This window comes from Oreochromis aureus, linkage group 22 (genome assembly GCF_013358895.1).
Source record: "Oreochromis aureus strain Israel breed Guangdong linkage group 22, ZZ_aureus, whole genome shotgun sequence".
In the NCBI taxonomy this organism is placed as follows: domain Eukaryota; kingdom Metazoa; phylum Chordata; class Actinopteri; order Cichliformes; family Cichlidae; genus Oreochromis; species Oreochromis aureus.
Window position 1 is genome coordinate 3,737,099 of NC_052962.1, and position 13,704 is coordinate 3,750,802.

Below are 13,704 nucleotides of genomic sequence, written 5' to 3' on the forward strand. Positions count from 1 at the left end.
CGCCAGTGCAGCCCCTCTGGCTTCTGCTCCGTGGCTACTGGGTGACCCCTCGTCTGGGGATCTCCTCAGCCCTTCCCAGGAGGGTGGCACGGATGCCCCTCCGGTGGTACTCCTTGGGCTCTCGCACTCTGGGGCCTCTGGATGTCTGGAGCCTGGATCTCCTCCATGCCTGCTTCATGCCCTGGGGGACGGGGCTATGGGCCTCCACACCCTCTAGCAGACCGTTACATGGGGAAACCTTTTCAGGGCTCGCAAAATCGCTAGCCCGACGTCCCGGGGCTAGCGAACTTTCCAGTCGGGCTACCAAAATCTATCTCAGCCCTGCCCGTCGGGCTATCATAGGAAGGAAAAATATATGTCATTGCTTTTGCATTCTTTCGGAAATGTAGCTGAGTAATTGTGTCATTGGCATCGGGGAACCACTGTCAATATGTGACATATTGAAATCGCGTTTGAATTTGCGCTTGCTTTTTGCTTTCACTTTGCGATCGCGCGAACTGTGTATAGAGAGCGGCAGCACTGATCGGTGAGTGACGATTAATTGCGCACCGATTCCTATGAGATCGTCTTATCACTCATTAGCTTACTATTCAAACCTGACAAGTGAAATCTCCCACAGCAAGCTTAAACATGTGAGAGGTTGATTGTGCAGAGAATCGCTGACCGTTATGTAAGTACGTGTGTAAAAGCAGCAGGATATATATTTTAGTTCTGCTGAGCCAAATAAGACAAGTCAGGGTGAAGAAGTGACAGCCAAAGAAAAGCCGACCACAAAACGGAAAAGTTATGACAAATCAGACTATGAGGGAAAAAGAAAGTGCAGCTTTATGGTTTCATGGACAAAAGAATTTCTGTGGCTGGAATATGACGAGCTAAATAACCAGGGGTGCACATAAGTGATCCGCAGCTGTCAAAATAAAAAACGCGCACCAGATAAGAAGTTGCAACGCGCGTTTGCGTACATAAGATTTTCTGGAGGAGGACAGACATTTGTTTAGAACTCTTAAAGATGAAGAAGCAAGCTCCTTTAAGCAATTACTTTGGTGTTCCTCCACCTCCAAAGAAATGTCAGAAGGAGTCCGAACCGCAAAAGAAGCGTGCACTCGGAAAAGTGGTTGCAGGAGGTGAGCTGGCTTCAAACAAATGATGAACGCACAGAGATGTGGTGCAGAATATGCTGTGAAAATCCCACTCTAGCGGACAAAAACAGCGCCTTTAATATGTACGCAAACGCGCGTTGCAACTTCTTATCTGGTGCGCGTCTTTTATTTTGACAGCAAATGCGCACCTGCGGACCACTTATGTGCACCCCTGTAAAAAACATAATGTTCTGCCGGGTGTGTTGTTGGTTTTCCCTCGATTTCTGAGTCGACAAGCGCCTTTGTTACTGGGACCAGTAATTTTAAGAAAGACCCCCATTAGAACCCATGAGAAATGCAAGAAATGCATTATTGCTCAGTCTGCAATATCTTTCCCAGAACAAACACCAATTGCAAAGAACATACTAAAAATAAACCTGAAAAATCTATTTAGAACAGCGTACTATGTTGCAAAGAGTGAAGTACCACTGGCAAAATTTAGCAGTCTTTGCAAACTTAAAAAAAAAAAATGTCCTAGATCTTGGTTCCACTTACCCCTTACCCTTGATTTCAGTGGAAATTTCAGATTCAGGATCTGACACAGACTGATTCATGTTCTACACAGTTCTTACAAGTTCATAGAAATTTCTGTTCAATTAGAACCAAGTATTTGAGTTGATGATTGTAAGTTTTATACAATGTTGTAATTTGTGTTTCAACAATTTTTGATTAATGTTTTGTTTCGAAACAAAACATCAATCAAAAATTACTCTCTTTTTATTCGGCTACTTAAATTTATTTTGGGCTACCACAAACTGAAGAGTGCCTGCCCGAAGGGCTACCAGGGATTTTGAAATTTTGCGAGCCCTGCTTTTGTATACAAGCGCGTTGATCCACACAGGTGTGCACACGGGTGTTCACTGTTCGTAGACATAAACTACACCTTTCTTAGCTGCTACTTCAAAGCACATTGTGCGCTGTCTGTCCTGCGTGCTGCACAACAACTTTCAATATTTAGTATTTACTGCTGTTCACACTTAGCTAGATTAACGTGATGGTGTTGTGTTTAGTATGTTGCTTTGTTTTTGTTTGGTTTTTTTTGCTTGTCTTCTCTTCTTTTTCTCTCAACAGGTGATCCAGGAGATTTTTTTTTTCTCTTTCTCTTTGTAAGTGCCCTTTCTCACTGTCCCTTTTCCCTTCTGTTTTCTTTTCCTTCCTCTCTTTCTTTCTCCCTTTCCTATCCCCCAGTCATGTCTGTCCCATCTGTAACAACTGAAAATAAAATAAATAATAACAACAAAGTTTGATCAAATGGACCAATACGGCAATGCCATGATGATCCATTTGGCAAAATAAATCCATTTGGTATCCTTGTTGGTCTTCAGACAACAATTCTGACGGCTAAAGAACCAAATGGGACAGACAAATAAATAAATAAATAAATAAATAAATAAATACTCTAGGAACAACAAGTAGGCCTGCAGTGCGAGAGCGAAGTGCTCTAATGGGGTGATATGGTACTACAAGGTCATTAAGATAAGATGGGGCCTGATTATTTAAGACCTTGTATGTGAGGAGCAGGATGTTGAATTCAATTCTGGATTTAACAGGAAGCCAATGAAGGGAAGCCAAAATATGCTCTCTCTTTCTAGTCCCTGTCAGTACTCTTGCTGCAGCATTTTGGATTAGCTGAAGGCTTTTCAGCGAGTTTTTAGGACTTCCTGATAATAATGAATTACAGTAGTCCAGCCTGGAAGTAATAAATGCATGAACTAGTTTTTCAGTGTCACTAAGAGACAGGATATTTCTAACTTTAGAGATGCTGCGCAGATGGAAGAAAGCAGTCTTACATATTTGTTTAATATGTGCATTGAAGGACATGTCCTGGTCAAAAATGACTCCAAGGTTCCTCACAGCATTACTGGAGGCCAAGGTAATGCCATCCAGAGTAAGAATCTGCTTAGATACCATATTTCTAAGATTTTCAGGGCCGAGTACAATAACCTCAGTTTTATCTGAATTAAGAAGCAGAAAGTTAACAGACATCCAGGTCTTTATGTCTTTAAGACATTCCTGCAGTTTAACTAATTGGTGTGTGTTACCTGGCTTCATGGATAGATAGAGCTGCGTGTCATCTGCATAGCAGTGAAAATTTATGCTATGTCTTCTAATGATGCTGCCTAGGGGAAGCATGTATAATGTAAATAGAATTGGTCCTAGCACCGAACCCTGTGGAACACCATAACTGACCTTAGTGTGTGAAGAGGACTCTCCATTTACATGTACAAACTGGAGTCTATTAGATAGATATGATACAAACCACTGCAGTACAGTACCTGTAATACCTACAGCATGTTCTAATCGCTCTAATAGGATATTATCGTCAACAGTATCGAACGCTGCACTAAGGTCTAGCAGGACAAGCACAGAGATGAGTCCACTGTCAGAGGCCATAAGAAGATCATTTGTAACCTTCACTAAAGCTGTTTCTGTGCTGTGATGAGCTCTGAAACCTGACTGAAACTCTTCAAATAAGCCATTCCTCTGCAGATGATCTGTTAGCTGTTTGACAACTACTCTTTCAAGGATTTTTGATATGAAAGGAAGGTTGGAGATTGGCCTGTAATTAGCTAAGACTGCTGGGTCATGACTGAAAGGTATGTTGCTTGCTACACCCAGAGCACCTATTCAACCACCAGAGCCCCCCGCACAACCACAACCACCAGTAGAGCTTTTAAACGTAGTGGCGGCCAGCTCACACAGTCTGCTCAGGCAGACTGTGACAGTACGATCCAACCCTGCCGGACCCAGCGGCACAACAGAACGAGATCATTTAGGCTTTGTAGTCTCTATGTAGCAACTGTCTACAGTGCTCCGGAGACGAGGAATTGGAGGAGTTAGTTCAGCAAGTATGGGTATGCATGTCTGTTTTTTCCTGGTCATGGGAGTCGCTACCGCTGCTGATTAGTGACTTTCTTAGCACCACACTGCAGCTCCAGCCGCGGCAGCAGCTGCCCACCGTGCACTAGATCATTCATTCTGTGACTCTCAGCTAAGCTATAAACTGGCAGATAGTGTGATCATGAGCATTCAGGAAGAGAATGTGTCTGGAGAAACTGAATCTGTTCTGCCTTAGACTGTCATGAGTCCAGTTAATAGAGTTTTGAATAACACGTTAACGCTAAACACAGGACTGTGTTTAGTGGGTCTGAAAAGGCAACTTAGGAAGACATAGACTGTGTCTGTGTCTGCAAAAACAACAACTGTTTCCATGTCTGTGCCTCCTGAACAGGACATTGACTGCTCAGCTTCCAAACAGGCTGGAGACCCACATGTTTTGTTTCCCTCAGTTAAGGTGGGCAAAAACACTGTAGTTAATTCTGGGGGGGTGTAAAGATGTTAATTTGTTCAGTGTTTCAAATAATTATCAAGAAACATCTGTGTGTGTGCTTCTGTTCCGGCCCCTATGGATGGTTCTGTGAGTTTGTCTCCTGAGTTTGGCAAAGACTCCTTCTGGGGATAGTAATGAGAAACTTTTTGTTGTGTGCCCCTTCTGAGCCCGGATTAACAAGGCCTGCCTTTTCTGAGCTCATGTCAGATGCAGAGGCAAAGAATAATAAGTTTTCTAGTTATATGTCTGGGTTGAAACTAAACTGTATTTCCCAGCTCTCTGAGGCTGCGTGTTGTGTTTCACCAGTAACTTATGTTAAGACTTCGCAGGGTGTTCCTGTTGTTACAATTCAACCCGCTCACTTTGAGAGGAATACATTTTATGGAAGGATCATTAATTTGAATAAGACTGTGCTCTCCACTCCCAGTTAGAAATATTTGGGCTGCTGAATCTGTCTTGGCTTGTCTGAGTTTTGAACCTGTCTCTGATTGTGAAGTGTCTCACCCAGCTTATATGACCAGTGCAGACTGTGAACATGGTAAGCTGGCCTCTGAGACTGCAAAGTCTGTAAACTCAAAGTCTGTAAACTCAAAGACCACCTACTCAGAGTCTGAAAATTCAAGGACTACTCACCCCTGAAACATATATCCTAGGGCTATGGACACAAAGGACTGTTAGCGCTTGCCCTTTCAGAACGTGGAATTATTCCCTCACAGACTGTTTTTTCTGAGGCTGGATTTTCTAGCTTAGCAGACGTAAAGGACTGTGTCACCACTGCTTCCTCCGAGCCAGAGATTAATACTACAAGAACTATTATTTCAAAGGCTCCTGGAGGCTTTGGAGCCAGTGCAGCTGCCTCCATCAGCAGCTGAGAGCTCAGTTGACCTCATCCAGTCCACTACAAACTTTGGATTATTGTCACTGCCTTGAACAGGCTGTCTGCACTGCACAGCCCCGGCCTGCTGCATCCTGAGCTGGCTGAGCCGGCTGTGTGCCCTGTGCAGCTACGTCCACCTGCTGCTCCAGCCATCTGTTTCCGCAGGAGGGTCCGAGGAGCTGCTTTCAATTCAATTTTTCAATTTAATTTTATTTATATAGTGCCAATCACAACAACAGTCGCCTCAAGGCACTTTATATTGTACAGTAGATCCTACAATAATGGGTACAGAGAAAAACCCGACAATCATTTGACCCCCTATGAGCAAGCACTTCGGCGACAGTGGAAAGGAAAAACTCCCTTTTAACAGGAAGAAACCTCCGGCAGAACCAGGCTGAGGGAAGGGCGGGGCCATCTGCTGTGACCGGTTGGGGTTAGAGAAGGAAAACAGGATAAAGATTGCTTCCACAGGAGGGTCCGAGGAGCTGCTCCAGCAATCTGTTTCCACAGGAGGGTCTGAGGAGCTGTCCCGTCTTGCCTGTCAAGTCACGTTTTGTTGGTCAGCTTCAGTTTGCATTTGGGTCCTCAGTTCAGCTGGAACTGATAACAGAACAGAAACAACAATTACAGAAACAACAATTTGAAACAACAACATTGCAGACATATAAGCAGGGCAACTTCGGATGAAAGTTTCAGCCTGTCTCACCAATGCAAAGCCCCCAGCATCCAATATCAGCATGGAGGAGAGGAAGGCACACACAAGACTTAGTAATAACAACAACATTATCTTTCTGGCAGACAAGGGTAGGTGCCCAGTTTTGCTAAACCAGAAAGACTATCATGAGAAAAATTTGTCACTGCTCAGTGACAAAAATACGTATGAGCCCCACAAACCACATTTGTCTTCCAGTTTGGGTTCCATTTGGGGCATATGTTAAATAGCATGTCACGAATCTGTGAGTCATTATGTACTTGGATATTAAATGTAATAAACAAATCAGTTCTGTGTTGCAAAAACCTTTTCCAAAGCTTTAGCTGCAATGCACTTACATTTTGTGTTATGGTTATGGCTGTCATGTCATGTCTGTCATGTCTGCGTCTCTCTCTCCCTTGTGTACCTTCATGTTCCCTCGCTCCCTCTCATCTGCCTTTCCTCCACTCCTGTGTCATGTTCCTCAGTTTCCTGTTTTTTGGGGAAGGTCTTCTGATTTCATGTACGGTGTGCTTCCCCTGTGGCATCATGTTAATTCGTGTCAGCTGTGTGTTCTCACTTCCCTCGTTGTCCTTTATTTATTGCCTCCAAGAGTCTGACATTGGGTCCTATCCTGCCTGCTCCACACACAGTTCATGACATAAATGGTAACACACAGGCATGAACATATTGCATCTATCCTGTCCTCTCTTCATTGGCTTCCTGTTTATCACAGAATTAATTTCAAGGTCCTAATGTTGGCTTATGAATGCCTAAAAGGTATGGCTCCTCCATACCTTTCTGATATACTCTAAGTGGAGAGGTAGTCTTATATTCCCTCATGGGCCCTTAGATCAGCCGACCAGCTGCTTTTGGTTGTCCCAAAAACTAGGCTGAAACTTAAAAGAGAATGAGCTTTTTCAATTGTGGCTCCCAAACTGTGGAATACGTTGCCTTTAAATATTAGACAGGCATTTTCACTTCCTGTTTTTAAGTCTCTTTTGAAAACACTTTTTTTTTAAAAATAGCATTTGGACTGGTGTGAGTTGATATGCTTTTTATGCTTTTATGTTTTTATGTTTTTTAATGTGAATGGTTTTATCTTTTGTTTTATTTCTTGTTTTGTTTTTTTTTACAGGACTTTGGGCAAACTTTCTCTTTTTTTTATTTGCTATATAAATAAATTGGATTTGGATTTGGATTACAGTCACTGAAGGTGTGGAGGTAGTTTGTAAGAAATTACAGGATGACCCCAACCTCAGCAACAAGCCCACTCTCAACAACGACTAAGTGTCTTTGCTCTTGGAACTGTGTCATCATTCATCCTATTTTACATACAAGGGTCAGTACTATACGCAAAAACATGGGTGCGCCATGGGTTCCCCAGTTGTTGTCTGCTCTGGCCCCTGGAAGAGGCTGCTGGTGTCTCTAGCTTCACATATCTCAAGCTGAGAATTATGAGAACCCACAAGCAAACTAAGGGAAGCAAATTAGATTGTAATGAAAAAATGAGCTGTTTATTTGTGGCTGATGAAACATGCAAAACAAAGGGCAGAAGGAAACTAGGACTAAACTAACAATAAACTAAACTGGGAAAAACTAAACACTAAAGGCTGAACACGCAACAGTGAGAAACATAGAACATGAGAACCTGAGTTCTCTTTTGCTGGGAGAAGTTCAGGAGACAATCTAGCAGTTCACACTATTTTAGTATCAGCCAGTTAAAGATTCTGGTTGTGCAGCGGTGGACTTCTCTTTGTTAAGCAGTCTGCACACGGAGAAGTTTAGCACAATTCATAATTCAAAGTATACATTAGACACATGGAAACAGGAAATATTTGTGATTGGCTATTAATTGATTTGTTCTCCACAAGCCAGTTAACACAGGAAAATTCATATGAAAGAGGTAAAAATGGGATTCAGAATAAGAATAACTTTATTTATCCCGAGGGAAATTCTTTTGTCATGTACATGCTCAAAGCAGCAGGAGAGACAGAGGAACAGATAAATAAGATATACAATATATACAATAAGAATAGTAGTATACAGTAATATACAGTAGTAGGATAGTGCAAGACATAGTATCAAATAACTCTAATGAAGTAATATAAATGACTGTATCCTGGAGAATAAATAACTTAACTATCAGTGCAGGCGATTCTAGAAAGTGACATAGTAATGTGCAATAGAATAAAGGGAGTAGCAGCTTATGATGGGGGGATGAAACACATATTCAATATTCAAAAAGGTACTGTTGGGTAATATTGCACGGTCTGAAAGGGAACAGAATAACATTGGTAATAGTCTCAGGAAAATCACCTACACAGTGAGGAAGATATATACAGTCTTATTGCCACCGGCACAAAGGATTTACTGTGGCGGTCAGTTTTGCATTTCGGGGCAATGAGTCTTTTGCTGCGTTTGCTCCAATGGTCCATCATGGGGGCGTGCATGGGGTGGGAGGGGTTGTCCATGATAGAAAGAAGCTTTTTTAGCATCCTCCTCTCAGACACCTCCTCCAGGTTCTCCAGTCTGACACCCAGGACAGAACCAGCCTTTTTAATCAGTTTGTTCAGCCTGTTGGCATCAGCTGTCTTCACCCCACTTCCCCAGCACACAGCTACAAAGAACAAAATGCTCTCCAACACCGAGTGATAGAACATGGTCAGTATTTTCCTACCAACATTGAAGGACCTGAGCCGCCTCAGTAGGAAAAGCCGACTCTGCCCTTTTTTGAAGATAGCATTGGTGTTCTTGGTCCAGTCCAGTTTACAGTCCAAGTGTACCCCCAGGTACCGGTAGTTCTCAATGATCTCCACATCAGCCCCTCTAATGGTGACAGGGGTAGGAGGAGGAGCCTGCTTCCTAAAGTCCATAATCAGTTCTTTTGTCTTTGTGATGTTAAGTTGTAGGTGATTTAGCTCACACCACTCGACAAAGCTGTCCACCACACTCCTGTACTCCTCCTCCTGTCTATCCCTGATACAGCCCACGATGGCAGAGTCATCCGAGAATTTCTGCAGATGACATGACTGAGACTTGTACCTGAAGTCAGATGTGTAGAGGGTGAAGAGGAAGGGTGATAGGACCGTCCCCTGCGGTGCCCCTGTGCTGCTCAGGATGTCATCTGAGCGGCAGCTCTTCAGTCGGACATGCTGTGGTCGCCTTGTTAAATAGTCCGTGATCCAAGCTGCCAGTGGGGCGTCCACCTGCATTTCTGTGAGCTTATTCCCCAGCAGTCATGGTCTGATCGTGTTAAAAGCACTAGAGAAGTCAAAGAACATGACCCTCACAGTGCTCCCAACAATGTCCAGGTGAGAATAAGCCTGGTCCAGCAGGTAGATGATGGCATCCTCCACGCCGATACGAGGTTGATAAGCAAACTGCAGGGGGTCCAGCCAGGGCTCCACGAGCAGACGCAGATGTCTCAGGATGAGTCTCTCCAGCGTCTTCATGACATGTGAGGTCAGAGCCACTGGCCTGTAGTCACTGAGGGTCAACGGGTTGATCTTTTTAGGGACAGGAACTAGGCAGGATGTCTTCCAGAGTGATGGGACTCTCTGCATTTCCAGGCTCATGTTGAAGATCCGTTGTAGAACTCCAGACAGCTGGGAAGCACAGCACCTGAGGGCCCTGGGACTGACACCATCAGGGCCAGCAGCTTTGCTGGAGTGGAGTCTGCCCAATTCTCTTTTGATGTCATCTGCTGAGAGGGACAGGGTGAGACAGTCTGAGGGGGCAGGAGAGGGGAGAGGAGAAAGGAGAAGATGGGAAGAGCTGGGTGTGGAGACAGGAGACGCAGGGCAGTCAAACCTATTGAAGTGCAGATTTAGGTTGTTAGCACTTTCGACGTCCCCATCCATCCCAACACCTCTCTTTTGTCTCAGGCCAGTGATGGCCCGCATTCCATTCCACACCTCCCTGGTGTTGTTTTCCTGCAGTTTGTTTTCCAGCCTCCTTCTGTAGGACTCTTTACCCTCTGCAATCTTGGCTTTCAGCTCCTTCTGCACCAGTTTCAGCTGATCTCTGTCACCGTTTCTGAAAGCTCTTTTTTTCTTGTTCAGGGTTGCTTTGATGTCTTTGGTAACCCAGGGCTTAGTGTTGGGGAAGCACAGAATGGTTTTTTTGGGAACCACAGTGTCCACACAGAAGTTGATATAATCTGTTACACAGCCTGTCAGATTGTCAATATTGTCCTGATGAGAATCACAAAGAACATCCCAGTCCGTTGACTCAAAGCATCCCTGCAGAGTCTCCTCTGACTCCCTTGTCCATGTTGTAACGATTTTTATGGCTGCAGGTTGTCTCTGAACGGCAGGTCTGTAAAGGGGCTGGAGGTAGACCAGGTTGTGATCAGCCCTATCCAGAGGAGGGAGAGGGCTGGAGGTGTATGACTCAGTAGCATTGGCATAAAACAGGTCCAGTGTTTTATTGTCTCTTGTTTTGCAGTCCACATACTGCTTGAATGTAGGTAGAACAGTGGAGAGGTTCGTGTGGTTAAAATCGCCCGTTATAGCCACAAACGCAGAGGGGCTACGATTTAGTAGGTCCGCTGTCGCAGAGCTGATGACGTCATATGCCTGCGCCGCGTTGGCGTCAGGGGCGATGTAAACAATGACGATGATGGCGAGGGAAAACTCCCGCGGTAAATAATATGGTCGAAGACCGACTGCTAACAGTTCGATGTGTTTGTTACACACAGCCATCCTCACCTTAACATGACTGGGGGAACACCAGCGGTTGTTAACATACAGAGCGAGTCCTCCTCCCCTCTTCTTCTCGCTGCTGCCTGGGTCCCTGTCCGCTCTCACACACGTAAATCCATTTATATCCACCACCTGGTCCGGGATGTTTTTGTGCAACCATGTCTCCGTGAAACACATAACACTGCATTCTCGGAAAACTTTCTCTGTCCTTGTTAGCGTCGCGATCTCCTCCATCTTATTAACCAGCTATCTGACATTGCCAGTCACCACAGACGGGAGAGCAGGACGAAATCTTTTCCTCCTCAGTCTTCGGGTTTTCCCGGCTCTGCAGCCGCGGTAGTTCCTCTTGATCACCGCAGGGATCTCATGCTGAACACCGGCATGGCTATGCTGTCTTAGTCCCAGCAGCTGGTCCCGGCTATAGACAAAGGGGCAGCGTGAAAATGAATCACAACTCACAATAATTTCTATTTAAAGCACCAGTAGATGTTCTTAATGTGCAGGCTGTGATCAGCTTCTCTTTGTGTAAATATACATCTGAATTCAACCAGATGCTTCATGAGGTGTCCTGGTCGATTTCCATTCTCTACACTGACAGTATTCTGTTTATACTAGCTTTATACCAGAAAGCCACTGTGCACCAGTCACACACTGTTATTTACTTTAAATCCATCACAGTACAGCAAACTAACCTTTTCATCCTACACTAATCTGCAGAGGATTTTCATCCAACATTTAGATAACATAGTTAGCCTACCTCAGTTTGTTTTGCAGCATATTTCACAATATGAAAAAATGTAATGTCATATGTACAGACCCAATATGTGGTTTAGAATAGAATAGAATAGAATAGAATAGAATAGAATAGAATAGAATTGAATAGAATAGGATAGAATAGTCCTTTATTGTACATGTACAAAATTATGGAAATTGTTATCTAAAAACATGAGGACTTAAATGGATGCTTTACATTTCCAGTTTATCAAATCCCACTGATCTGATAAAATCAGTCCTTACCTTTAAATCTAAGCTCTCTTCTTCCTCTCCTGTCCTGTCTTTCTTATCTTTCTCCATCTCTGAGTGAAGTTAGCTCTCTTTATTTTCTATTTCTGTGAAATACAGCAGCTTTTGCTAGCAACACACTATGCAACAAAATACACACAAACAGTTTGTGTGTTTGCTGATGTTTGTTGAGCTGATACAAATGCTGCATGTGAAATTACCTGACCCTGAAAAAAATATCATTCCCTTTATGCTCGCTCTTCTTTTGTCACGCTAGCTAGATGCTGAAGTACCACGAGTGAAACTTACAGACACCTGCAGTTGTTCTGGTCTTGGGCCATAAATAACGAAAACACAACCCACTTGAACCCCTGACTATGGCACATGACTGTGTCTCTTTTTATTCATCTAAATACAACATCGCCTGGTGATTAATAAACGAATAGGATAGCCTTTCGTGTTTTGTGTGACTAAAAGTAAAAAGTTTTTTAAAAATACTCAAGTATTTGTATTTCCCATCTCTGAATACATGTGTGTGAATAAGAGGGAAACAGCTGTAACAGCAAAGCAAGCAAGGAACAGGGCACAAGAGAGGTGAAGAGGAGAGCGCAGGCAAGGTGGAGTGGGTGAAGACGAGTGACAGGATAATTTGTAACAGAAGAATAATAACAAAAGTAAAAGGGAACGTTTACAAGATGGTACTAAAATCTGCTCTAACATCTGGTTTGGAGATGGTGTCAGTAACAAAAAGACAGGAGACAGAACTGGAGCTGGCAGAGTTGAAGATGTGTGACCAGAATGGACAGGATTGGAAAGTATATTAGTTTGAGAGGCAAAGTTGGAATCGTTTGGACATGTGCAGAGGAAGGATAGTGGATATACTGGACAAAGGTGGATGGACATGGAGCTGCCACAAAGGAGGAAAAGAGGAATAGCACAAAGAAGATTCCTGGATGTAATGAAGGAGGATATGCAAAGGGTTGATGTGAAGATGCTAGAAGAAGGGTAAAATGGAAGCAGATGATCAGCTGTGGCAACCCCTCCAGGGAACATTTGAAAAAAGAAGGAGTATCCAGGTTTTTAGATAATGCTTCGCGTTTTTCCATTCTTTTCCGAAACTAGAGTAAGCACTGCTATAAGTAAATTTAAGGCAAAATTGCAGTATGCCAAGGATACATTTCTTCTCAAAAATTTTTGTGTGTCAGTGAGTGGTGATTTGGCAACAAGCAAACTTAGATGAGTGGAGCTGGTGGGGCGCGAGCAGGCAGGTGAGTTCTTTTCTTTACAGGTTTTGAGTTTCCAAACTGACAAAGCAAGTGTGGCTGAAGGTTTTCACACATTGAGGAATTCAGGATTTCCAGAGAAACTAATTCATACAAGCATGAGACAGGTAGTAACCTAGCAAAGATTATCTGGCAAAGAATTGAGGTAAACTCCAGCCCTGAAATAAACTGCACACGCTGAGTTGATCTGGTACAGGGGTGCAATAGACAAACCAGATTGGAAACTCTACCCGCAGGCAGATCAAGCACCTGGTGCCAACCTCACCTCTCTGCCTGTGGCTAAATAACAGAGAAGTTAAACATAAATCCTCAACATGACAGTGATCATCGGTAAGTTGGAGAATCACAGTTATTTTTCATATTTTTCCATTTTTTCTCGTTTGATTATTTTTGAGCTTGACTTTTTCTTCAGTTTTGGCCATTTCACCTGCACTTAAAATATGCTGTACGTCCTTTTATTTTTCCATACTAAGAATTTTATTGCATGAAAATCTTTTTCATTCTTATTGGGGAGGGAGACCTGAAACAACAACATGGATATAGTCACTTGTTACACTACTCACATAAACTAGTCAAAAGGAGGTTCATTAAGGCTTGGATGGCTGTCAAACCTCCACCAATTCTACTGTAATATTTGGACCAGCATTAGATGTGTTTATGTGTGACCTATTTTGT